The sequence below is a fragment of the Hyla sarda genome, chromosome 5, assembly GCF_029499605.1.
Source record: "Hyla sarda isolate aHylSar1 chromosome 5, aHylSar1.hap1, whole genome shotgun sequence".
NCBI lineage: Eukaryota > Metazoa > Chordata > Amphibia > Anura > Hylidae > Hyla > Hyla sarda.
Genome location: NC_079193.1, coordinates 274807505 through 274834000, shown reverse-complemented (window position 1 = coordinate 274834000; position 26496 = coordinate 274807505).

Genomic DNA, 26496 nt, shown 5'->3' with positions numbered 1-26496 from the left:
GAATTTATTTGCAAATTATGGTGGGAAAAAAGTATTTGGTTAATAACAAAAGTTCATCTCAACACTTTGTTATATACCCTTTGTTGGCAATGACAGAGGAAAAATGTTTTTTGTAGACTTCACAAGGTTTTCACACACTGTTGCTGGTATTTTGGTCCATTCCTCCATGCAGATCTCCTCTAGAGCAGTAATGTTTTGGGGCTGTCACTGGGCAACATGTATAGACAAGGGAGACAGCGCTCCTAGTGTGATATTGTAAGATAATAAAAAATGGGCTATAAGCAAACTTGCTCACCGATGTTGGTTGTACTGAGACCAAGTACAACAATGGTGTAGGCATAAAACCCTGGACGGGTGAGACTTGGCAGCTGCTCCTGGCAACACAAGGTGAAGCAAAAAACAAATCCCTCCAGGACAGCACAGGATAGAGCTGGCGCACAAGACTTGAGAGGTAAGATTTATTTTACCCGGCATGCAATGTGTTTCGCTGGATAACCAGCTTCATCAGGCATCAACCTGATGAACCTGGTTATCCAGCGAAACACCAGCTCTATCCTGTGCTGTCCTGGAGGAATCTGTTTTTTACTGGGCAACATGGACTTTCAACTCCCTCCAAAGGTTTTCTTTGGGGTTGAGATCTAGATACTGGCTAAGCCACTCCAGGACCTTGAAATGCTTCTTACAATGCCACTTCTTTGTTGCCCAGGTTTTTTTTTTTTTTTTGTATTATTGTCATGCTGAAAGACCCAGCCACGTTTCATCTTCAATGCCCTTGCTGATGGAAGGAGGTTTTTACTTAAAATCTCACGATACAAGGCCCCATTCATTCTTTCCTTCACGGATCAGTCGTCCTGGTCCTTAGCAGAAAAACAGCCCCAAAGCATGATGTTTCCACCCCCATGCTTCACAGTAGGTATGGTGTTCTTTGGATGCAACTCAGCATTCTTTCTACTCCAAACACAATGAGTTGAGTTTTTACCAAAGAGTTCTACTTTGGTTTCATCTGACCATATGAAATTCTCCCAATACTCTTCTGGATCATCTAAATGCTCTCTAGCAAATTTCAGATGGGCGCGGACATGTATTGGCTTAAACAGGGGGCCACGTCTGGCACTGCATGATTTGCGTCCCTGGTGTAGGGTGTTACTGATGGTAGCCTTTGTTACTTTGGTTCTGCAAGTCCCCCGTGTGGTTCTGGGATTTTTGATCACCATTCTTTTGATAATTTTGACACCACGGGGTGAGATCTTGCGTGGAGCCCTAGATCGAGAGAGATTATTAGTGGTCTGGTATATCTTCCATTTTCTAATAATTGCTCCCACAGTTGATTTCTTCACACCAAGCTGCTTGCCTATTGCAGATTCAGTCTTCCCAGCCTTGTGCAGGTCTACCATTTAGTTTCTGGTGTCCTTCGACAGCTCTTTGGTCTTGGCCATAGTAGAGTTTCGAGTGTAACTGTTTGAGGATGTGGACAGGTGTCTTTTATACTGATAACAAGTTCAATCAGGTGCCATTAAAGGAAATATGTCAGCATTATCACCCACACTAAACCTGTCACACAGGCTTGTAGCACGGGTGATGATGATCCAAACGATACTCACGGTGTCCAGATTCGCCCAGCCATTCCGCCGCAATTCGCCTTTTTCTTTTTATGCAAATTAGTGCTCAGGACATGGCCAGGTTGCTGACCTCACATTCGCCAGTCGGGAGAGCTCCGCCTGGCTCTTCAATATTCATAACCCCACTCCCTGCTCTTGCACCCCGTGTTAGTGTATGGAGCATGTGCCCCTTTCTGGGTGCTCCTAGAGATGGCACCTACGCCGTACACTAACACGGGGGGCAAGAGCAGGAAGGGGTTATGAACATTGAAGAGCCAGGTGGAGTGCCCGCCCAGTGAATATGGCATCAATGTGCCCCTAGCTCGGGTTGGAGCTCTGCCCATGCCCCATGGCCCTCATTTGCATAAAAAGAAAAAGGCAAATTGCGGCAGAATGGCTGGGTTAATCTTGACGCAGTGAGTATAGTTTTGATCAGCGTCATCCGAGCTACAAGCCTGTGTGACAGGTTTAGTGCGGGTGATACTGCTGACAGATTTCTTTTAATGAGATATGAAAAAAAATCCGTAAAAGAAGTTACAGGTCTGTGGGAGCCAGAAATCTAGCTTGTTTGTAGGTGACCAAATACTTATTTTCCACCATAATTTGCAAATAAATACTTTAAAATTCAGACAATGTGATTTTATGGAATCTTTTTTTCTCATTATGTCTCTCATAGTTGAGCTATACCTATGATGAAAATTACAGGCCTCTCTCATCTTTTTAAATGGGAGAACTTGCACAATTGGTGGCTGACTAAATACTTTTTTGCACCACTGTATGTGAACCCAGCATCATCTGGTAACAACAATTCAGTGCTAAAATGTCTTAAGAGCACTAGTAGCTATTCTATGCTATTCTATGGACGCTTTTCACCTTACTTAGGCCATGAATATCTGACATTTACCTCTTTTGGCAGCTAATTTCCTATAACATGCACCAATCAACAATAAAGCAAGTAGATGGCCCCTTAACCTCTTGGGGACACAGGGTTTATGCATACGCCCTGCATTCCCGATCCTTAAGGACTCAGGGCGTACCTGTACGCCCTTGTTCCATTTACCGAGTTTAAAGGGGTACTCCGGTGAAAACCTTTTTTCTTTTAAATCAACTGGTGGCAGAAAGTTAAACAAATCTGTAAATTACTTCTATTACATTTTTTTTATCCTTTCTGTACTTATTAGCTGCTGAATACTATAGAGGAAATTCTTTTCTTTTTGGATTGCTCTCTGATGACATCATGAGCACAGTTCTCTCTGCTGACGTTATAATAATAATAATAACAACGCTTTATTTATTGTTCTTAGTAAGATTTGAACCCAAGTCCCCAGCACTGCAAGGCAGCAGTGCTATCCACTGAGCCACCATGCTTCCCTTAGCATACATCTGCTGTGCATGGTTGCTAAAATGGACAGAGATGTCAGCAGAGAGCACTGTGCTCGTGATGTCATCAGTGTTCCAAAAAGAAAGGAATTTCCTCTGTAGCATTCAGCAGCTAAAAAGCACTGGAAGGATTAAGATTTTTTAATAGAAGAAATTTACAAATATGTTTAACTTTCTGCCACCAGTTGATTTAAAAGAAAAAAGGTTTTCAGCGGAGTACCCCTTTAAACCGTTCTCACATGCAGAGAAGGGGTTAAACCCGGTGGGTCCCAGTTGCTACAGGCAGCCAGGACCCACGGCTAATGCCGGGCATGATCGATCGGGTCGATAGCTGGCATTAACCCTTTAGACGTCGCAATCAAAGTTGTTTGTGGTGTCTAAAACAAAATTAAAAGAATCCCGGCAGCTCAGTGGAGCTGATCCGGACTATTGTGACAAAATCACGATGTCCCAATCAGCTTTCAGGACGACGGGAGGGTTCCTCACCTGCCTCTCCGTTGTCCAGGCGGGAGCAACAGAGCGCCGGTTACACGGATCAGTGCATTGCAATGGCAGAGCACTGATCAGTATATGCAATCAGAAGATTACATGTTTTAAAAAAAAATTATTAATAAAAGTGAATTAACCCCTTCCCTATTAAAAGTTAAAATCACCCCCCTTTTCCCATTTTTAAAATAAAATAATGTAATAAAGAATAAAAATAATCATATGTGGTACCGCCGCGTGCGTACATGTCTGAACTATTAAAATATTAGGTTAGCTAATCCACACGGTTGATGGCGTACACATTAAAAAAAAACAGCAAAGTCCAAAATTGTGCATTTTTGGTCACTTCATATACCATAAAAATATTATGAAAAAGAGATCAAAAAGTCCCATCAAAACAAAAATGATACCTATAGACACTACAGATGACGGTGCAAAAAATTAGCCCTCATACCTCCCCGTGCATGGAAAAATAAAAAGTTATATGGGTCATAAGATGCCAATTTTAAACATACTAATTTTGGTGCATGTAGTCTATAATGTTTTTTTTTTTTTTGTTTTTTTTAAACAAATTTTGTAAAATTTCCAGTGTTACAAACATAAACCAAACATAGACGGCTATGTTCAAGTACTACAGGAACAGGCCATAATAACAATCAATGGAGAGTGTCGGGTTATTTACTGAGAGTGTCGGGTCATTTACTGAGAGTGTCGGGTCATTGGAGTGGAGTTAGGCGTGGCTAGGTGTGCATGGCGGTGACTACGTGAGTAGCGAACACCGCTGAACTGCCGGCTTCACTGCAGCACGGAACGGCTCTGCTATTTACCTGTAAAGAGTGAGGAATCACCAAAATAAACGTTATCACACTGCCTATATTGAATCTACAACACGGCTTTCCTGCCTATTGGAATTTATGACCCGAACCAGGTCTAGAAAAAGTCCTCAGAAAATGACATCCTTCTACTCACCCCAGCAGAAGAAAAGAAACTTGATCGGCAGTAAGAAGACCCGGTGTCTCACCCGAGCGCTAGCGGAGGGAATGCAGGGAAAAGTGAGCCGGTGCGCTGCTCCTCAATGCAACCAGGAAGCAGGTCCGCCCCCGGAAGTCAGACGACGGGCGCCGGCGAGGCGGAAGATGATCGCGACCTGGTGTTGGTGCAGGAGAGAGGACCCCAGGAGCTGCAGGAGACCCTCTTCCCCCCAGGGGAGAAATCCCAGAGTCTCCCGCTGAGAGCTACTCCCGGACTGGAGCGGGCCAGAGACTCGGTGAGTGAGACATGTTAAACAGAACCGGGGCCTGTGATCGAGGTTACAGAGGAGTGTACTCGTGGCGTGAATGATCCCCGGGGCCTAGGAAATCAAACGGCTACTCCTGGAAAGGTGGGGGTGAGTGGGAAAGGATTGTCCGCAGAAGGCTTGAATGAGACTACAGAATACCTGAGTAAATTGGGGGCATCAACAGACCAAAACCCCACCAATAATCAAAGGAGGTTAAGCTGGCAGGCAGGGGTGCCAACCTTAGCTAGCTTGTCTGCACCAGCAGCATTTGGTCCAGAAGCACGCCGACAATCTCTGAGTTCTTATAAAAATGTGCCTACCATATTTCTCAGAGAGGAAAGTGCAAAGACTGAGTCTATGGGTTCAGAGAATGACCGCCCAGCCATTCATACTGCCCCACACCAATATGATCCTGATGCCCCTGTTTCTGAAGCCTCTATTAAATATTTATTAGCTGATCTCCAAATCTCACTTAACACAACACTGCAAGCAGCTGTTAAAAGTATACAAGGGGAGATTCAATCATTGGGTACTCGCACAGCTGCAGTAGAAAGTAAAATGGAGGAGATGAATACAGCACACAATAAGATAGCCTCTAAAATGGAAAATTTGGAAGAAGAAGTATGTACCCTAAAATTAAAGTTGGCAGAAGTCGAGGACCGCTCAAGGAGGAATAATATAAGAGTGAGAGGGATCCCCGAATCAATTAAACAGGGAGATCTGCCCAACTTCCTTGCAGAATTTTTTAAGCAACTATCCCCACAATTATCAGACCTAGATTTGACCATGGATAGAATCCATAGACTCCCTAAACCTAAAATTTGGCCCCATCTAAACCAAGGGACACAATCCTGCGTGTTCATTTTTATGAAGCAAACTAAACTATTGGAACTATGTAAGAAATGGGGACTTTATCCATCTCATCAGGACTCGCTCGAGGGGAACTTATACCTACCAAAGGAATGGTCTGTGGTGAAACAAAAGACAGGATAATAGTTGGCTGGTGTGGAATAAATAGATAAGACACAAGAATTTGAAGGAACACTCTACATAATTTGGACTAAAAATGTCTACCGGAAGAATATAGGCTAATTAGTACTATGGAGTATTATTTGCAGAAGGTTGCCTTTTAGAATTTTCCCTCATGGGTTTTTCTTCCTCCCCCCTTTCTTTCTTTTTTTTTTTTTTTTCTCCCTCCTTTTTTTTTGAAAATCAAATCTTGTGTCTAAAGAATTTTTTTTTCTTTCCTCAATCTCTTTATCAGTAAGCCGGTATAGCTGGCGCAGGGGTATGGCAGAAGGTGTAAGCCGTACTCTCTACCGAGCATTGTTAAGAATGCTATACGTTAAGTTAGTATGTTTTGTGAAATGTCCACTGAATAAATATATTTCAAAGGACATGCGGGGTGTTTGGTTATGTTTGAATATTCATGAATGCTTCTTTTTCTTCCTGCCCAGAGTTTTCCATTCGGAGTTTACTCCAAAACTAAAAAATCCAGGTTTCATCAAGGAATGACGTTGCGTTTGGCTTCGCTGAACTGTAAAGGGTTAAACTCTCCGATCAAGAGGTCCAAGGTATGGAATGAAGCAATAGACTTAAAAGCAGATATATTGTGTTTGCAGGAAACACACCTTGCAGCAAAAGACACTTTTAGACTGAGTCATAAACTGTTTCCTGTAATTTATCAAGCCCCAGCTCCAGGGAAACAGGGAGGGGTGGCATTAATTATTAATAAGTCAATACAAATAACAGACCCTGTGGTGGATTGTGACAAAGATGGGAGATATGTGATTCTTAAATGTCACATTAATAGGGTCCGTTATGTACTTATAGGAGTATATGCCCTGAACCGTAATCAAAACCGGTTTTTGAAAGCAGTACTTCATAAAGCGGCTTTCTCTCCCAGAGATAGAGTAGTATTCATGGGAGATTTCAATCAAACGATTTGGCCTTCCGTGGATTCAACATCTAAAATATCATGTAGAGAACCGACGCCAATAAGCAAGTCTATCACAAAGTTTGATCTATTTGATATCTGGAGGATTCAACATCCCACAGAAAAAGATTTCATGTATTACTCACATGTACATAAAGTATATACGCGTATAGACTTTTTTCTCAATAATAGGACCCTCTTAGATTCAGTAGTTTCAACTGAAATAAAAACTATAGCATGGTCTGACCATGCCCCAATTACCTTGACACTGCAGGGTACTGGATTTACCCCCTCAGTTAGGCCATGGAGAGCAAACTCCCACATTATTTACAAAGAAGACTGTAAAAGATCACTAGCTTCCTTTATTGATACCTTTTTTGAAGTCAACCGTAACTCAGTTAGTTCTATCTCTATGCTGTGGTGTGCTTTTAAAGCAGCACTCAGAGGGCAGATTATAAGTCTGACGGCATATCATATAAAAGAGACCAGTGCAAATAGAAGAGCATTAATGGTAGAGCTAGCGGATCTCCATAGACAGAATAAATATTCATACAGGAGTGTTATAGCAACCCGTATATCATCCATTACATCCGAACTACATGATATGGATCTTTATAAAATAAATAGAGTATTAAAAAATAAAAAAATAGATAATTATTATTTAGCTAATAGACCAGGAAGGCATTTAGCCAGGCAAATTAAAATTAAAAGTAAACAGGTAAAAATTACATATATAACATTAACCGATGGTACAAGAATCTATGACCCCAAAAGCATAGCAAATGCCTTCGCAGATTATTATGAGCAGCTATATAATTTAAATAAAGACTTAGAAATGATACAGCCCACCCTTGAAACAATTAATCAATTTTTATCCAAAACACCTTTACCACAACTTACAGAGGAACAGAAAATGAGTTTGGGGGCTCCATTTACGAAAGAAGAAGTAACGAGACAGATACACAAATTAAAGATAGCCAAGTCACCAGGCCCGGATGGTCTGATAAATGAAATTTATAAACTACACATATTTAAATTGACTCCAGTTCTTACTGAGCTCTGCAGCGAAATTTTAAACACAGGTGTAGTAATGAAAGAGATGTTGGAGGCTTCAGTAATCCTAATTCCAAAGGAGGGGAAAGATCTTTCACTTACATCCAACTACAGACCCATATCACTTCTGAATGAAGACATAAAAATATATGCAAAATTACTAACAGACAGACTAGGACCACTTTTACCAGGCCTGATCCATGTAGATCAGGTAGGGTTTATTAAGGGCAGACAAACGACAGATGGGACTAGACGTATATTGGACCTTATTGACGGGGTGGGGTGCGGTCGGATTCCTTCTCTTCTGTTGGGATTGGATGCGGAGAAGGCATTCGACCGCATACATTGGGGTTCTTTGCGTTCAGTAATGGAGGGGTTCGGTCTGCCGACGAGGGTTATAACAGCAATTATGGCCCTATATTCTACCCCCAGTGCAAAAGTGCGGGCTGAGGGAGTGATCTCCAGAGCTTTCCATATCACTAACGGCACGAGACAGGGGTGCCCCCTGTCCCCCCTCCTCTTCGTCCTGGCAATAGAACCATTGGCGGAGCAGGTGTGGAGGGCGGGGGGGGGGATACGGGGCATCCCTGTGGGTGCAAAAGACAACCGGATAAGCCTTTTCGCGGATGACATATTGATAACATGTACAGACCCACTTATCTTTATGAAAACGGTAATGGAGCTGCTAGAAAATTTCAGTAAAGTGAGTTTTTATAAACTTAACCCGACAAAGTCAGTGGCCCTTATGATTAACATTGACAAAGAAACTAGAAAAATGTCTGGAGGAAAATTACCCATTTATATGGACAGAAGACATGATAACCTACTTAGGCATAAAACTGGGGCCCTCAACACATCAATCATTGAAAATAAATATAAACTCATTGACATCCCAATTAAAATTAGATATTGTAGCCTATTCTAAATTTCCAGTTTCTTGGTTGGGGAGAATATCAATAGTCAAAATGATGTTACTTCCCAAAATCTTATATATCTTTCATAATTTGCCAATAAAGATACCTAAGAAATCAATCACAGTTCTCCAACAATTACTGCAAACATTCATTTGGAAAAATAAGAAACCAAGAACCTCCGCTAAAATATTATATCGCCCAATTAAAGAGGGAGGTTTGAGTTGCCCAAACCTTTTAAAATATTACTATGCATCCTTACTAACTCAAGTTCAGAGACTATGGCACAATGAAACTGAGATGCATTGGGTAGCTTTAGAAGCACAGATGTTGGGGGGCATACCCCCCAATCTAATTTTGTGGGAAACAGCTTTAACAAACAAGAAATTGGGACCTAATATTGCTACCATTACTGCAAGTATGGAGGCTTGGAAATATGTGTTACACCACCAAATTTTAAACCCCTGTATATTGGAGGATGTCCCAATGGCGGCAATCCAATACTTCATACCATCAACAGATTTTTCCGGTTGGTTAGAAAAAGGTATTTTTAAACTAGGAGACATTGTGGAGAGTGGAGGGTTGCTGCCATTTGAACAAATTTCCCAAAAATTTGAAATACCACCAAAAGATTTTTTTTAAATACCTCCAATTAAAGCATTGTGTCTCCTACTTTAATCGGGGAGTCGGGGTGAAGACAATATATAATGAATATTTTTTTAACACTAAAGGAGGTAGGGATGGGATATCTAGAGCTTATAAGGCTCTGCAACAAATGGACCTCCAAATAAAGATGAGTTTTCAGGTTAAATGGGAGGTTGATCTGGGTCACCCTATTTCTGATGAAACCTGGACGGGTATTTTCCTTATCCCAACAAAGTTCTCTCACTGTGTTTCCCATTTGGAATCATCATGCAAATTGTTATATAGATGGTACCTGACCCCAGTTAAGTTATCTAGGTTTAGCTCAAGTAATTCCCCGACCTGCTGGCGGTGTAACCTGGGGATTGGCACACTAAAACATATATGGTGGGACTGTCCGTGTATAAAAATGTTATGGGCGGAAATATATAAATTACAGAAACAATTGTGTGGAGAGGATACAAACGTCATTTGGGGGTCAGGTCTAGCGCTCCTGTCAATGTGTTTGGATCATTTACCATTAAAACAGTCAGTAATACTTTTCCATACTCTAGCTACAACAAGTGATGCAATCGCAAGTTATTGGAGAAGCCAAGACCTCCCAGATATATCCCTTATAATCAGATCACTTAAACGAATATGTATTATGGAGAAATTAAGATTAGATAAATTTGCAAAGAATAAATCGAAGGATAAGTGGCGGGAGATTTGGGAATATTTTGGAAACCAGGGGAATAACTTGGGGTAACTCCCAAATATTAAAGATCAAATGGAACTCTGGGCATGAGTGGAAGAAAGAAGCAGTGTGAAGGTTAGGAAGGGAGGTGTGTGAATAAAAGGAAAGAGTTGGAATTGTTTTATTTAGTTTTATTTATTTTTATTTTAGGTTTTTTTTGTTGTTTTTTGGGGGTTTTTTGTTTAAATTTATTTATTTATTTATTTATTTTTGTGTTTATTTTTTATTTATTTATGTATTTATTTTTTTAGAATGTCTAAGTAAGCATATGTGTGATATGTATGAGCAATAATTGTATTTGGAAAATGACAATAGAGATATATTAAAATAAAAAATAAAAATAAAAAAACAATCAACTAACAACAAACACCACACAGTTTGTAGAAAACCCAAGCGAGAATATGAAACAGTATCACATCAGTCGTTTACATTGTGTGTAATGGGTGTACTGTACATTCATTACGTTAGCAGTCAGGATCAAGAGGTAAGTTGTAGTGGCCCCAGTGAATTAGCCAAGACCCCCAAACAGTAACAGTCTGTTGAACTAAAAGGCTTTACTATATCCTCTATTTCAGCCAAAGTGTAGTGTGCAACAATAAAATCTTGCCATTTGGCGAAATACTTTGCTGTGTTTGTGTTCTTGTGTCGTTCAGTATCAAGCCTATCTATCCCACATAACAGTTTAAGTTGCGATATGACCATGGAAATGGTGGGAACAGAAGAGGAGAGCCAGGCGGCAAAGATACACCTGATTGCAACTAAGAGGACAATGTGGACTAACTGGGGCGTCTTGGTGGGGCCTTGGTCGGTCAAGTCAGGGGGTCTAAACTGGTGAAACAGTAGTGCTCTCGGTGTATGCGGTAATGATATTTTCCATTTCTCTCTGATGTATGATATACCATATTTATCGGGATATACCACGCACCGGCCTATAACACGCACCCTCATTTTACCAAGGATATTTGGGTAAAAAAAGATTTTTACCCAAATATCCATGATAAAATGAGGGTGCGTGTGTGCGCGTGTATACCCTGATATACCCCCAGGAAAGGCAGGGGGAGAGAGGCCGTCGCTGCCCACTTCTCTCCCCCTGCCTTTCCTGGGGTCTAGAGCGCTGCTGTCGGCACTTTTCACCCCCTGGTTATCGGCGCCGCTGCCCGTTCTGTCCCCCTGACTATCAGTGCCGGCGGCGATAGCCAGGGGGAGAGAAGCGGCGCCGACAGCCAGGGGGAGAGAAGGGGCAGCGGCACCCATTGCCGGCGCCGCTGCCCTGTTGCCTCCCCCCATCCCCGGTGGCATAATTACCTGAGTCGGGTCCGCGCTGCTCCAGGCCTCCGTCGTGCGTCCCCAGCGTTGTTGTTATGCACGGCGCGGCGCTCTGACGTCATGCGCCGCGCCGTTCAGCGCATAGCAATGACGCTGATAACCAGGGGGTGAAAAGGGCCGACAGCAGCGCTCTAGACCCCAGGAAAGGCAGGGGGAGAGAAGCGGGCAGCGACGGCCTCTCTCCCCCTGCCTTTCCTGGGGGTGTATCGGCGTATAACACGCACACAGACTTTAGGCTAAAAATTTTTGCCTAAAAAGTGCGTGTTATACGCCTATAAATACGGTAATCATATGCCAATACCCTTCTGTATGGGGACACATCCAAACTTCATGCCACATACTTGTCAAAGGGGTAGAATATTTAGGACAGGCATTAATACGATCGGGGAAATCAGGGGAAGGGAGTATGTTAAATCCATATAAGGCCTTATGGGCCAGTTTGTAATAGGTTTCACGCCATCTCTCATTTATAATACACTTGCGAACGATGTTCCACCCATTTAAAATACATTCCGAAATGTCATCTCCTGGCACCCATGAGGTCCACGTGGAAAATACAGAAGAAGGGGCAAATTTCAAAAGTACTCTGCTGAGGGATGAGTGTATCATAGAAATTGACAATTTACGGGGTACCGAACCAATAAGATAGTCTATTTCATGTTCTGTAGCCTCTGTGGACAGATCACGCAAACGACTACTGAAAAAGGAATGAATCTGTTGTATAGGCAGAGTATGAGACAGGGGAAGATCATGTAGGGAGAGTAATGTGCTCGGTGGGAGCCAGCGCTTTGAGTAACGTCCATAAAGTGCTTGGCCTTCGTGAGGCCTTTTTCTGACCAGAGATCGAGCACCCTAGAAGGAAGTCCTTGGGGAAATTCTGTATGTTTCGCCAGTGGTAAGTGTTTGGACAATAGGTAAGGTAGGCCATACAACTTCCTGACTTCTTTCCAGGACACCACTGTATCCCTCAGCAATACAGAGCGTTTCACTATGAAGGGGAGTTTAGAGTAGGTAGTATGTAAGAGAATTACTAGGTTCCACGGGGCCGCTAATTCACTTTCTAGGTCACAGATAGCATTGAAAGAGGATCCATGTATCCAGTCAGTAACAAATCAGCAAAGACACGACAAATTGTATCCTCTTATATTGGGAAAATTCAGCCCCCCATCAGGTTTACTAAGCATCAGTTTGTTCAGTGTGATTTTGGGCCTCCAACCAGCCCATATAAATTTGGTAAATGCTGAGTTAAGGCTCTTCACATCAGTGTGTTTTAACAGGAGGGGCAAGGTTTGCAGGGGATACAGGAGCCGCGCAAAGCTAATCATTTTAATGAGTGTGCATCACTCCATAAAGTTTAATGGGAGTCCTCCCCATTTACGCAGTACATCTTTAATCTTGGTGAAAAAGGGAGGGTAGTTTAGGCTATAATTGGTGTCAGGCGTTCTCCCTATTTTGATACCTAGGTAGGTGATAGAAGAGTCAGCAATGCGGACTCCCATACCAGAAACCTCAGTGAGCCACCGATGACGAAAAGGCCCCAGGGGTAGAAGTTCCGACTTTGATACATTTATCTTATATCCCGAGAATACCCCGAATGTTCCCAGATGACCAAGAATGCGTCCTAAGGAAGCGGTCGGGTCATCAAGGAATAATAAAGTGTCATCTGCAAACATGGTTAATTTTACTTCTTTCTCCCCCACCATAATGCCAGTGTAAATATTTTCAGTCAGTAGGGAGAGTGCAAGAGGTTCTAATGCTAAGTTAAAGAGTAGGGGAGAGAGTGGGCAACCTTGCCTAGTACCTTTAAAGAGGGGGAAGGGGGTGGATAGGATACCAGGTGTGTGTATTCTGGCCATGAAGGCTGCATAAATCCCTGAGATGTAATTTCCTAAAAGGACCTTGAATGCCAATCGCATCTAACATTATCAAATGCTTTTTCAGCATTCAGAGTGAACAAAGCTGGAGCTTCAACCCGCTGGGGCTGATGCTGGAGGCGATCCAGAACCGCCATAACCGTTCTCAAATTCATGGTAGCTGATCTGTTCCTGATAAAACCCACTTGATGGGAACCAATTAAAGCTGGCATGAACCGAGAAAGACGGTCAGCTAAGATGGGGGCTATTGGGACCAATGGGATAAGCCATATATTACCCTCCCTGGTCAAAAATGACCAGGTAGGGTTTGTTAAGGGTCGGCAAGCCAGCGATGGCACTCAACGTATAATAAATATCTTGTCAGTGCTGGAGAAAAAAAGAACGTCTTCTCTGCTCCTTACGTTGGACGCAGAGAAGGCGTTCAATAGAGTACATTGGGGCTATATGACGCAGGTGTTAGATAGAGTAGGGTTAGGGGGGCTATTGGGACTGCAGTGAGGGCTCTGTATAGGGGACCATCGTCATCTGTGAATGTTTCGGGAATTAGGTCAGATGAATTTTATATTACAAATGGCACAAGACAAGGGTGTCCATTGTCCCCTATAATATTCGCACTGATGATGGAACCCCTAGTACAGAGAATCAGGGAATGTCCGGAAATAAAGGGAGTTGTGATAGGGATGACGGAATATAAACTGGGTTTGTTTGCAGACGATATTATCTTAAGTTTAATTGATCCGATGAATTCATTATCCAAGGTAACGGAAATATTGGCGGAGTTTGTGAAAATTAGTTACTATAAGATTAACGCAGGCAAATCCAATATATTAGATATTTCAATACCGCCCCTCTTAAAAAAAATGCTCCAAAAGAAATTTTTATATCAATGGGTGGGAGGACAGATTACATACCTTGGTATAATTCTTACATATCCACTATCAAATATAGTCGAAGTAAATTGTTCAAAACTAAACTTAGATATAACACGAGATGTGTCTAATTTGATAAAAATTACCATTATCATGGACTGGCCGCATCGCAGTAACTAAAATGAGCTTACTCCCCAAAATTCTACACTGTTTTCGCAATTTGGTAGTACCCTTTCCATATCGAGAAATACAGAAACTACAAAAATTTATTATGAAATTAGTATGGCAAAATAAAAAAGCAAGGGTGTCAACCAAATTAATGTGTTTACCAATAAATAAGGGGGGAATGGGGTGCCCGGACCTTCAACGGTACTTACATGCAACAGTACTTGACTATACTCGATATTGGTGGCATGAGGACAAAACAAAACAGTGGGTCGAAATAGAGACAGAACTTGCTGGGGAGAGATCTTTAAAAGAAGTATTGTGGACTAGTAGGATAGGTAGGAAAGCTACGGATCAAGGTTCCCCTACAACTATCACAACATTATATATTTGGTCCCGTAAAGAAATAAAAGTACTGCACATATTATTAACCAGGGATAATCTACCAATGTCGGTAATACAAAGCCACATCCCAAATTCCAATTTCTCTAAATGGGTGGAAAAAGGAATAACAACATATGGGGATACTCTGGGGAGGAATGGACTCTTGCCCTTTAAAGAACTTAGGGAGAAATTCGACCTTTCGTGGTCGGATTTCTATAAATACCTACAGCTCCGCAACTTTACGGCATCTATAGATCTACCTATAGGGACAGACACCACTCATTTGAATCATCTTTTCCTTAATAAACCTCAGTTACAGAAAGGTTTGTCCCGATTCTATTTAGAATTGACCCCAGGTATGAATAAAATACCACAATGTACAAGATGGGAAACGGATTTATCCCAGAAGTTTTCAAATCAACAATGGGAATATTCCTTTGTTTTAACCCCTTAACGACGCAGGACGTATATCGCGTCGGTCCCGGCACTCATCAACGGCCGGGACCCGTGGCTAATACCACATATCGCCGATCGCGGCGATGTGCGGTATTAACCCTTTAGAAGCGGCGGTCAAAGCTGACCGCCGCTTCTAAAGTGAAAATGAAAGTGACCCGGCTGCTCAGTCGGGCTGTTCGGGACCACCGCGGTGAAATCGCGGCGTCCCGAACAGCTGACCGGACACCGGAAGGGCCCTTACCTGCCTCCTCGGTGTCCGATCGACAAATGACTGCTCCGTGCCTGAGATCCAGGCAGGAGCAGTCAAGCGCCGATAATGCTGATCACAGGCATGTTAATACACGCCTGTGATCAGGATGAGAGATCAGTGTGTGCAGTGTTATAGGTCCCTATGGGACCTATAACACTGCAAAAAAAATGTAAAAAAAAAGTGTTAATAAAGGTAATTTAACCCCTTCCCTAATAAAAGTTTGAATCAACCCCCTTTTCCCATAAAAAAATAAAACAGTGTAAAAAAAATAAATAAATAAACATATGTGGTAACGCCGCATGCGTAAATGTCCGAACTATAAAAATATATCATTAATTAAACCGCACGGTCAATGGCGTACGCGCAAAAAAATTCCAAAGTCCAAAAAAGCGTATTTTGGTCACTTTTTATACCATTAAAAAAATGAATAAAAAGTGATCAAAAAATCCGATCAAAACTAAAATCATACCGATAAAAACTTCAGATCACGGCGCAAAAAATTAGTCCTCATACCGCCCTGTACGTGGAAAAATAAAAAGTTATAGGGGTCATAAGATGACATTTTTAAACGTATACATTTTCCTGCATGTAGTTATGATTTTTTCCAGAAGTGCGACAAAATCAAACCTATATAAGTAGGGTATCATTTTAACCGTATGGACCTACAGAATAATGATAAGGTGTAATTTTTACCGAAATATGCACTGCGTTACCAAAAGTTAAAAAATGGCGTTTTTTTTTCGATTTTGTCTCACAATGATTTTTTTCTCCGTTTTGCCAGTCATTTTGGGGGAAAATGACTAATGTCACTGCAAGGTAGAATTGGCGACGCAAAAAATAAGCCATAATATGGATTTTTAGGTGGAAAATTGAAAGGGTTATGATTTTTAAAAGGTAAGGAGGAAAAAACGAAAGTGCAAAAATGGAAAAACCCTGAGTCCTTAAGGGGTTAAATAGTTGAACTTCTAATTGTATTTCATTTATAGAGGTAACTAGGAATTTTTTTTATAGATGGTACTTAACCCCAGCAAAATTATTTAAACTATTCCCAGAGCGATCCAATGTATGCTGGAGATGTGGGGTAAAAGTGGGTACATTTCTCCATGTGTGGTGGGAGTGCGAAAATTTAAATAGGCTTTGGCAGCAGATTGGAGCTTTTTTAAATAGTATAATTCCTGATTTAATTTCTTGGGGTCCACAAGTTGGACTTCTACTGTTGCAATTAGAGAACCTTATGATTCCGGATTTGGTGGTAATAGTAAATTTTGTAACAATTGCTAAAAATTAAATAGCAGGAAAATGGAGACAACAGGGACTCCCGAATATGTGCAATTTAATTAATAAAATGCACCAGACCTGTAGAATAGAATATAATATAGCAAGATCTAAAAATAATACTGCACGTTTTTTTTTACCTTTGGTCCAAGTGGCTAACATACAAGCCCTTGACAGATAAGCTTTAACTTTGATGAGCTTTAACTTGACCAGCGATAGATTTGTGGTGGTCTTTTAAGCCTTTTCTGTTACTCTTTTTTTCTCTTTCTCTCCTTTTTTCTTGCATTTTTGTAAGATTAAGCTGAAATAGTGAAATTACTACTTTTTTGGGGGATATATTACCTTTATTCTCTGTTCTCTTTTTATGATTTGTGATGTTTAATTGTAAATCGGATGTATGTTTGTTGTTAATAATAAAAAATAAAAAAAAGGCCTCACCCGCCGAAAGTGAACTAAAATAAGATGACAGCAATTTGTTAATGGAGTGAGGGTTTTTATGTGTGGTACCAGAGGCATCTTTAAGTGCTGTTATGTGAGAGGGGGGCATCTTTACTTTCGCAATACGGGCCAGTAAACGCCCGACTTGTTGCCGTTTCTAAAAGGTCTACCTCAAATTGGGACCTCCTAAGGCGTTCCCTTCTATCCCACCATAATTCATAATTGGTTCTAGCAGATTTCCATTCCTCCCGATTCTGATCAGTAGGGTGGGCTACAAAGGTGGTATAAACATCCCTCAGGCGAGCACTAGCCTCATTCAGATTTTTTAGTGAAGTGCGTTTTAGTTGGGCCATGTGTGCTATCAATCTTCCCCTAAGTACCACCTTCCCCGATTCCCAGAACAAAGTGGGGTCTGAGCGGTGGTCTGAATTATACATGGTACATTCCAACCACCAACCCCGAAGCAATTCAAGGAAGGTATCATCATTGGCCAAAAGTGAGGCCAGAGTATATCTGTCCCCTTGGGGTAGGAGGGCAAGAGCCTTAGACAAAGAGGGGCATGGTCCGATAACGCCAATTCTCCAATGTCCACTGAGCCAACTTTAGGGTAAAGTTCCGGTGACGTCAAGAAATAGTCTATTCGGGACCATGAAGAGTGGGCGTTGGAGAAATGGGTAAATTCCCTATCGTCTGGATGGGACAGTCTCCACACATCCTGCAGCCCTGATTGGTCTAGAAAAGTGGGCAATATACAGTCCCTGCTACGTATAGGGATTACTTGAGATGTCGAGCCCTTCCTGTCCACCAGGGGGTCAAGGACTGTGTTAAAGTCGCCCCCCACTATTTTGTTCGTCGTGCTATCGTTATGAATTCTGTCCGCTAGCGTGTGAAAAAGGGACCTATTCTCCCCATTGGGACCGTAAACATTATAAATGCTGAAGGTCTCCCCATTATGTTCGAACTGTAAATGAGAGACCCTACCTTCGTCATCAGAGGTGTGTGATATGAGTCTGAATGCAAAAGATTTGTGAACCAGGGTGAGAACTCCAGCCTTCCCATCTTTGGCCGGAGAACCAAACGCCTGCCCCACCCATTGCTGCCGCAACCTAAAGAAATCTGATTCAGCAAGATGGGTTTCTCGGAGAAGGACAATGTCTGGGTGGAAGCGTTTCAAGTATCGTTTAAAAGGTCTTCGCTTTTGTGGAGAGCGCAGACCCTTGAGGTTCCACGATATTATGTTAGACATGGTAAATCAAAACGTTTAGAAATTCCCACATGAAGGGGTGTGCGGGCAGCAATAAGTGTGAGTAGATATGGAAGGGTGGTGCAGCAATTGGGGTGGACCAGACTTGACCCTGAAGGAGGAATACCCTGCAAAGTATATGTAAGGTAGAGTAAGTACCAGATAATAAAAGAGGCAGTAATCTTGACTGGAGATTCCAAGCTGTGGGAAAAAACAAAACAAAAACAGCATACAAGTAAATAATAAAACCATCCTACAAAAAATCCTCGAAAGTGTTGCTAGTCTTGCGACACCTTCCCTTCTGATAGTGGACTTCTTTTTTTCGGCCGACATAGGCATAGAAGCAATATCACATACTCTAGGAAACCCATGCCACCCCCCCCACCCCCGGCCCCCACTAGGATGGTCGAGTCCCTCAGGCAGGCAAATGAGAGGCAATGTAGTGCATAAAATTAACCATACAGTACTAAAACCGGGTAGAAATATGTCAACACTGGAAACCCGCAGTCTGTCAACTTCATACGGGTGAGTAAAAGAAAAACAAAGAGAAAATCTGAACGTTGGTTTCATCAGTCACGAAATCCCAGTAGAAGGCTCAAAGACAGGAAGCTGAAACCATGAAGTACAGGGAACAGCTGTCGTCAGTCAGGTGAAGATCACCTGTCACTGTCATATCCACGACCTGGAGAGCGATGACGCCTGCATCGGTGTCTTTGGCTTGCGGAGAATTGTGAGTATCTAGGTGTTGAGCGGGAACAGTGATTCCTCCTCGGCGAACTGGAACAGCGAGTGGGTGTCCGAGCCGGTGGATGGGAAGATGAAGAAGAGGACAGCAGCTGGTCCACTGATGAAGAAGCTTCCTCCGGAGTCTTGAAAATGGAAGTAGATCCGTCAGGGTGGAATACCCGCAGAACGGCCAGATAATGTAGTTGGAATCTATATTTCACCTTAGAGCTTAGTGCAAACTGTGCTGAAGGCTCTCCTTTGTTTTGCCACCTCCACGAGAAGTCCTCAAAAATTAAAAGGCGCATTCCATGAATTTCCAGGGGTTGTGACAAGCGGCTGTACACCCTCAGAATTTCAACTTTATCATTGTGATCCAATAACCGCAGAATGACTTGACGGGGGCGGTTCTCCGGAGTGGAAGATAGTCTGTTTGGCTGGGGGGGGCAAAGCTGGGCCAATTCTGTGGGCACGTTCCACCCTGCAGGGGTGAGAGAGGCCTAGTGACTTTGGAAGATCTCGCTTACAAAAGCATTGCAGGTCAAGAGGTGCTACTATCTCCTTAACCCCCACAATACGTAGATTATTGCACCTAGAGAGATTCCCTAGGTCTTCCGGTTTCTCACCAATTCTGGTCAGCTCCGATTCCATGACATGTAGGCATTTAGCTGTAACCGTGTCAGTATCCTCCAATTGAGAGGTTCTCTGCTCCAATTCTGATAAGCGGCCAGTATGGTCTAGTACTTCTAGTTTTAGATTTTGGAGGGTTGCTTTTAGGACCTCCTCTACAATGTTCTGTACAGTAGGGGTAATGCACAGCGCCATTTCATTTGCTAGGTGCTGATAGTCTATGGAAAAGGAAGCCCCTGAAGAAAGTTGAGGTGCTGTTAAAGGAGCCTCAGGAAGTAGGGGACCCATGGTGTCAGATTGCAGTTCCAAGCGTGGGCCAGCTGGCAGGCTGACCTCCATTGTGGCTACCTCACTGTTCAACTGTCCCTCCGTCATTGGTGGCAGTGTTGTATCTCCTGATGCATCGGGCAGCGTAACTCCCGCTGCCGCCACCATCTTAGAAGCGCTGAGCTGTGCTTGCTCTGAGACCGCGGGCAGTGCCGTTTGCTGTAAGCCACCCCGCAGTGTTGTGCGGTCTGTCCCCGTTTGCCCTGCACAGGTATCAGTCATTGGTGGCAGTGTGGGGACTCCCAAAGCGGGCAGCAGCTTATATTCCGCTGCCGCCGCCATGACAGGTGCGCCTTTCAGTGTGTGCGGGGTAAGCGCGGGCGGCAAGGGGCCGGAGGAGCCGCCGCGCTGAAGGTACTTATCCATCCCCTGGGTCTAGCGGAGGTACCAGGTGGTGTCGAGGGGCCTCCACTGCTGGTTCCCGTAGCGGTATAGTGCAGGTAAGAGGGGTGGAGGAGCACAGTCGCGCGCCATCTACATCAGTCTTATAATTTTTTTAAGTATTACAATAAAATAAAACCTATATAAATTGGGTAACCTTGCAACTGTATGGACCTACAGAATAAAGATAAGGTGTCATTTTTAACAAATATTGCACTGCGTAGAAACGGGAGCCCCCAATAGTTACAAAATAACTTTTTTTTATATCACCCAACAAAAATATTTTTTGGGTTTCGCCAGAGGTTATATTAAAAAAATAAGTGATATCATTGCAAAGTAAAATTGGTGACGCAAAAAACAAGCCCTTAGTGAAAAATTTAAAGTGTTAGGATTTTTAGAAAGGAAAGAGGAAAAAGGGAAAATGCAAAAACGAAAATTTGCTGAGTCCTTAAATGGGCACTGTCAGATACAAAAACTTTTGATATGTTGTAAAGCATGCAAAACCAATAGATTTTGCAATTGCTTTCATTAGAAAATTTTGAGTATTTCATACTGAAAAAGCCAGTCAAACTGCCCCCCCCCCCCGTGCCGGCTTGGACACATACTAGTCCTGCTGTGTCCATGCGTCATCACCTATGTCATGGACACACTTCCTTGATTGACAGCTGTGAGTGCAGGGCTCACAGCTGGAGGAAAAATCCTCCCACTGTCAGCTTGTGTCCCGCTATTGTCAGTGAGGACAAGCTGGGAGTTGTAGTTTTGCTATTGTTGGCGGAGATGTGAGCAGGCAGCATACTGAGGGAGGGGGCGGAGACCTGCACAGTGAGGCCACGTCCCCCCCTTTGAGAGGAATTCAGACCAGTGAGCTAAATTAAAAGTGTAATAAAAATAAATAAATAAAGGTGCTAGACACATAAAAATGTACATGGTTAGGATTAGGTACCGAGTGATATATTTAAAAAATAGTTTTTTTTGTTGGATCTGACGAGTACGCTTTAAGGTGAAAATAGAGTCCCTAAGGGGTTAATAAAAGAAGCATTTACAAAAAACAATTGTTGAGGGTTAAATGATCATAACTTATGATTGTTTGAGTGGCCGTTCATAGGGAGATGACCTGTCAACAACAATTTTTATTGATGCATAAGAGTGTGTTCACACATTCAGCTTTTAAACTGCAATTATTGAATGGAACTATGGAACTCTCCGCCACATGATGTTGTGATGTCTGACTCAATAAACAGGTTCAAGAGGGACCTGGATGCTTTTCATGAAAAATATAATATTACAGGTTATGGATACTAGATTGATGGGGATAGAACGTTGATACAGGGATTTATTTTAATTGCCATATTGTATTCAGGAAGAAATTATTCCTCTGTCATGGGGCAATTGGTGTCTGCCTCATGTTCTTGTTTTTGCCTTCTTCTGGATCAACACAATAGGTTTAAAGTTGAACTCGATGGACGCTTGTCTTTTTTTCAACCTTACAAACTATGTTAGGCTGTGTTCACATATATCAGGCATCCGTCAGTTTCCCACCGGCGTGCATCAGAGAACTGAATCCATTTGTTTGAATGGGACAGTTCACTATCACCCAGTGTCTCAATTTTGAAGCCAGATGGTTGGACATGCTGGAGGGCAGCGGACAGGGTTCCCCTGTCCGACATGCAGAAACAAAGGACGCCGGATGCCATACAACTGATGACAACTTGTCATCGGTTATGGCATCAGTTGCGTCGAGATCTAGGACGTGTGCCAGACATATGTGAACCCAGCATTACTATGTTACTATGAATGAAAAGTCTCCGTCATTCCTTTATGTGTCCTCTATTCATGATGAGTTTCTGGCTTTGAATTGAAAACTTCAATGTGTGAACACAGCCTAAAAGATGCAAACATTTAAAGCAGCTGATTGCAGGGCCATCTACACAGTGATCTGAAATGAACATTCCTACAAATAATTAATTAGCACATAATCGGTCTGAACAAAAGTCCCTTCATAACATAGCTAAGAAGTTGTTACTTCAGGGGTCTGAATGGTTATCTGAAGAGCAAAACACTATATATGATTAAAGTTAGTCTACTCATAATTGTGCAAATATAACCACATATGAAATTATGAAAATGACCATACAAAAAAAAAACTGTACTCTGCTATTGAACCCCTTAAGGACACAGTCCATTTAAGACTTAAAGGGGCATTCCAGCCAAATACATCTTATCCCCTATCCAAAGGATAGGGGATAACATGTCTGATCGCAGAGCCCATCACTGGGACACCCCGCGATCTCCGTGCAGCAGCCACATTCTATGCAGGGCTGCTTCTCCAGTCTTGAAAAACATCTGGAGAAGGGGAGACGTGATGTCACGCTACGCCCCCTCGTGATGTCATGCCACGTCACCTCCATTCATGTCTTTCAGCTGATATTGCTATGGACAACTACTCCACTCTTACTCTAGACAGGTTTTGATAAATTTCACCCAAAATGTGTAGGTTCTAAATAAAATGAAAGGAAAACTAATGCTAGCAAGGTTAGTATGGAAATACAATAGGCATTACACTTTCTAGTTAGACAAACTTCAAAAAAGGCTCAGATGGAAAAATTCATACCCGCATTCCAAAACAGTATAAAATGCAGAAAAATTGGCCTGAATGATTTAATAATAATATTACTTGATTAGTTAAATATGAATAATTTCTCATGATGAGCTAATGAGTAGAGTTTTAAAGTGCATAGTGAGTAGTTAATAAAATATGTCCAAATTACTCTATTTTTATTTATATTTTAATTTTGTTTTGATTCTGGTAATTGAATAAAATTATTCAAACTGAGTGATACAAATTATGGCACAGTTATCATTTCGATTAATTTGTTTTTTGTAAAGCAAATGTCATTCATATACCAGAGGCTAAAACAGCCATTTTGGAACTCTTTATTATTTACAATAACACAACAGAAATAAATAAATAGAGCAATTAATTATGATGAGAGTCTTAACCTTTGTTTTAACTGTTATGTCAATCACTTTTGTCTAAAACAGTGGTGTATATTTTATACCGACATATTGTAGGAGTCCCAAGTTTTCACCCTTAAATCCATCAATGGGCCACACATCTGAGTTTACTTTTACACTACCTTTGCGCCCTGTCGAGAAAGGCCGTTAACCTCTCTTTTTTTTAACTTTAATGACTATTATCTGGACGGGGCACAACGTGCAACAAAGGATCCTGATGGATCCCATTATGGTCAATGGGGTCCGTCAGGCGGTGTCGTTTTGTAGCAGGAGTAATGGGAGGAAAAGACAGAGCTTGCAGTATCTTTTCTCCTGCTATTCTCGCCGGGTTCCCCAACGACAGTCACACTACCATGTCATAACATCAGTGTGAAAGGGGCCAAATCCAGTCAGACACTTTTTGGCTAATCCTGTGGTTTGGCACCCTGCAGATGATTAATAATTGATGGCCTATCCTGTGGATAGGCTGTTAATAACTTTTGGCCAAGCAACCCCTTTAAGAAATAGATACACACTTTTTTAAAGTTTTGGACTTCTAATATGCGTTCTTATTTTTGCAATAATAAATTTTGAGAGAACACAGTCCACAGGCATATAAAAGGTCCAAACCTAAATACATAACATAGTGCCTGACATTTTTTAACCCATCAGAACCCACCATTTTTTTTATATTTCATGTAAAAGTAGATAAAGAGAATCAGATCAAACAAATGAGTCAAAAATATTGCACTTAATCATTTATTTATTAGGTAAAATGATCCAATGTCACATATCTGTAAGTTTCAAAAGTATGTGAACCTTTAGGATTAGCAGATCATATATTACCCTCATATGTATAAATCCAGTGCGTCCTTGTTGTCCCAAACAGACTTTGTTAAATTTACTTTCACATGCTACTTCTTAAAGAGTACCTCTCATGATCTTGTTTAATTTTATAATTCTCCCAGTTCCCTGCCCCCATCATCATATACCACACCCTGCATTTTTATTATTTTTTAGTTTTCTACCTTGATATTGCTCTGTATTTTCTGCTCAGTCTCAGTCAGATTCACAGACTGGGAAGGGGCGTTCCCAAGCAGTTGTGACATCATCTAAAGCCATACAGGAGAAAACTTCCTCCCTCACTCTGCTACACACAGCCCAGAGCAGTTCAGTGTGTGAGATGGGCTATGATTGGATAAGGCTGCACCTCCCCCCCCCCCAGCACTCCAGACTGCATTTGCTGATTTTGGACTTTTGCCAGGTCAGCAGTAGTCCAAATTCTGTGCATGAGATGGGGGAAATGTGCTCTGGACAAGTAGGGAGACACTTAGTGGCAGCTTTTTTTAAACACAAATAAAACATAGTAAACCATTTTATTTTAAAGTACATTAGAAATATTTTTTTATTTACCATAAGGAATGCAATAGCAAAAATTACTTTTAATGAGAGTGCCCATTTAAGTTTCCTATTTTCATTTGCCTTAATGGTGACTACAATGCAATGTAATAACAGTGATTGTTATACCACCCATCTCCTATACTTAGTCACCAATGTCTAAACATGACTGCACTTTAATTCTGCTATGTCATGTTTTTAGGTTTATCATTCTTTCTTGCTTTCTAAATTTAGTTAAAGGGTTGTCCTGACATAAATGACAAGTGTGAGACAAACAAAGTCAGGGTGCTGGACCCAGTGGTCAGATCCCCTGCGATCAACTGAAGATTGAATGGATGTAAATGTACGTCATGGAGCTGTGGTACTCAATGCACCATTATGTACATTTAGGCTCCGCCATGACCGCAAGCACCTGACCGGTGTTTGTGTCATGCACGGCAGGTCCTGGCTGCTATCAGTAGCCAGGGACCCGCCGGTAATGGCGGACATCCGCGATCGCGCGGATGTCTGCCATTAACCCCTCGGATGCCGTGATCAATACAGATCACGGCATCTGCGGCAATGCGCTACTTTAAAATGGAAGATTGGATCGCTCACAGCGCTGCCGCGGGGATCCGATCATCCATAATGGCGGACAGAGGTCCCTTCACCTGCCTCCGTCCATCTCCAGGGGTCTTCTGCTGTGGTCTGAGATCGAGCAGACCAGAGCAGAAGATCACCGATAACACTGATCAGTGCTTTGTCCTATGCAAAAAAATTAGAAAAATCTCTTACCCCAATAAAAACATAAATAATCAGTTTTTCCCATTTTACTGAGAATTAAAATGATAAATAATAAGAATAAAAAAAATAATCACTGCATGTGTAACAGTCTGAACTATCAAAATATATTGTTAATTATCCCATACGGTGAATGGTGTAAACGTAAAGAAAATAAAAAAGTCCAAAATTGCTGCATTTTTGTCACATTTTATTCCAAAAAAAAATGAATAAAACATTTATAAAAAGTAAAACCTAAGCAAAAGTGGTACTGATAGAAACTACATATCACATTTGCACAAAAAATGAGCCGTCATATCACCCTGTATGCGGAAAAATTTGAAAGCTATAGGTGGCCAAAATATCAATAGCATTTTGAAACAGCAAAAATGAAAATGCAAAAATAAAATTGGCCTGGTCCTTAAGACCAAAATGGGCCTGGTCCTTAAGGGGTTAATTGGAGTGGCAGTTGGGAACCAAGTACAGTGCTCAGCTATCTCTGGCAGTTCCATAGACATTGAATGGAGCGTGCACGTGCCAACCTGCTGAGTCATGTGCCATACTGGAGATCACGTGGTTCAGCAGTTGGACACCTGCGGTCTCACACTTATCATTTAAGTTGGAAAGAAAAAAAGAAAGAAAGGGGAAAATGTAATATGATGAGTTCCCATTTAGGTCAATTACCAAGACTATGATCGCACATTTTTAAAGGTTGTGAAATTACATCTGTATACTCATTAATATCTCATATATAATCTCATGTATTATCTATAGTTATCAGATTCTGAAGTTATAGCTTCAGATCCTATTAGGGCATTTTCACACATAAAAATTTAATTGAGTAATTCCTCTAATTTAATTTGCTTAAAGAAAAGCTCCATACTGGGGAATTTCCGAAAGCAGAATTTTTACGCTGAATTCTCATCCATTAGAATATTGAATATGTGCATTATTATGGGCAGATCCATGAGTAAAACCCTATT